This window comes from Chinchilla lanigera, unplaced genomic scaffold (genome assembly GCF_000276665.1).
Source record: "Chinchilla lanigera isolate Chin_1 unplaced genomic scaffold, ChiLan1.0 scaffold00030, whole genome shotgun sequence".
NCBI classification, from domain to species: Eukaryota; Metazoa; Chordata; class Mammalia; order Rodentia; family Chinchillidae; genus Chinchilla; species Chinchilla lanigera.
In genome coordinates, this window is record NW_004955431.1 from 21,066,903 (window position 1) to 21,069,144 (window position 2,242).

Consider the following 2,242-nt stretch of genomic DNA (forward strand, 5'->3'; position numbering starts at 1 on the left):
CTCGCTCTCTCTCCCTCGCTCTCTCTCTCTCGCTCTCTCTCGCTCTCTCTCTCTCTCCCTCTCTCTCTCGCTCTCTCTCGCTCTCTCGCTCTCTCGCTCTCTCTCTCTCTCACACACACACACACAGAAACAGTACAATGCACAAGGGCTCTTTCTTCTTAGTGTACCCCTGCCAGACCCTTCTGAACACAAAGTTTTTGTCCCACGACACTCGCGACTGTGACTCAAGACTTGGCGGGCTGAAGAACACTCAGATCCAACCGTCCCCCAGCAGTGATCGTGGGATGTGCCCACCCGTTCATTTACGCCAGCAGACACGCACACACATACACTCATGTGCAAACTCAGTGTCTGTCTGTCTTCTCTAGTTTGACAGCAAAACAGAAGCAGAGACACACACCCACAAGCCACTACATTTAAGCCCGGTCAGACCTGGCTTTGGGGAATTTATAAGGTGACTTCCATCTTTGCTGTTTCACAAGTAAATTAAAAAAAAAAAAAAAAAAAGCCGAACATATACAAAGCCCTTCACCCCAACCTTTGGGACCGCTTTTTCCCAGTCCTGCTGCTGAACCTCCTGCTCCCCTGGGACACACGCTTCTCTTGATAACACACTCCAAGGGCTCCAGGCACCCAAGTCTGTATTGGGTGAGAAATCGGTTTTGGCTGACAGTGGTGGATAGCCTTCCAGAGGCTCAGGGCTTGTATTCAAGATCTTTGCTGATGTCCAAGTTCATCTCTCAGGGAGACCGAATTTGAATCACGTCTGCCTGAGCCCAGCTGTCAAATCTGCAATCCCATCACACCAAACAATGGGCTGCCATGGAGGACAGAACAGTAACCTTCATTTTGATCGAGGGGGGTTAATTGAAAAGGGCAGGAGCTTTGGTTGAAGTTTGAGCCCCGGGTGTAAGGGCAGGGAGAAGAGTAGGAGGGGTGGATAGTTGTCCATTCAACTACGCATCCCCCCGACGCTCCTCTCAGCTGTGGCGGCTGCCAGCATGTGTGCTGTGCATTGTTTGAAGCTGCCCAAGAGAGTGTGCGCCTCAGTGTGCCTCAGACTTCCTACCAACGCACGCACCCCCTTGGCTGCGCACATGATCCTCAGAGGCAGGAATGAAAAGACCGATGCCCTCATCAGACACCCTTCCTTACACACACACACACACACACACACACACACACACACACACACGACGCAGATTTCTAGTTCATTGTATCAGTTTACACTTGGCTGTTGAGTAAACAAAGCAAACATATGTCACATTTTCATGACAGATGGTTCAAACCAAAAGCCTACTTTTCTTTCTCTAGCAGTAGTAAGTCTAACTTACACAGAGTGGACTACTACTCAGAAATGTAATGAAGTCTTCCAATCAGTTTCTTTGCTTTAAAGAAGTTTATTCCCACATTCTCACACACAAGCCAGAACAATCTGGGAAGGTGGTTTTGCTGAGAGGAAGACTGAATTTAAGAAATTAAGAGTTTATTAGAAGAGGGTTTCATCACAGGCATGCAACACATAAAACCCTCTTTCACTGTTTTATTTTATAAGTGGAAGCGCATGTCTTCCTTTCAGATGTAGGTAATTGTGTGCAATTCTAGTTTTCAGTAGATGGACTGTAATGCATATCACTGTTGGCCACTTAAGATGGTTGGATGACAGAGATCTCCTTTAAAACACAATTCACATATTTCATAAGTTTTTGGCTTAGGAAAGACTCCATGTTACCCTGTATATCCCATAGACATCCTTTAAATCAAATTTTAATAGGGTGGAAGAAAGATGGACTAAAAGTTCTCCAGAAGTAAGATATGGGGCCTCTTTTAAAATAACTTCAAGAATATTTCAGACCCATTCACCAAACTAACCCTTAGTAAGTTCTTTCTTACTGATGATAAAAACAGAATTTGTTTTTAAAAATAATAACTGCAAACCACTAGCTGCTGTAACTATGTTATCCAATACAATAGTCATTAGCCATGTAGCTACTTCAGTGAAATTAAATACAAGCAAAATGTAGTTCCTCAGAACCACTAATCAATAGCCACATGTGGCTAATAACTACCATACTGGACAACATAGATGTAGAACATTTCCATCATCCTGGAAAGTTCTATGGACAGCACTAGTTTAATGTTGGTATGAAATTAGTTAATATGGCACGTATATAAAAATTCTTAGAGCCAGGCCTGGTGGCATACACCTGTAATCCCAGCACTCTGGAGGCTGAGGCAGGAG

The 2,242-nt window shown here is 44.6% G+C and overlaps 1 protein-coding gene across 4 annotated transcripts in view; it reads right to left on the bottom strand.

Moving 5' to 3' along the window:
• The window catches only part of Gfra1 (GDNF family receptor alpha 1), a 211,735-nt gene that overhangs the window by 207,751 nt on the left and 1,742 nt on the right, over positions 1–2,242 (bottom strand). The gene's annotated exons all lie outside the window — the stretch shown is intronic.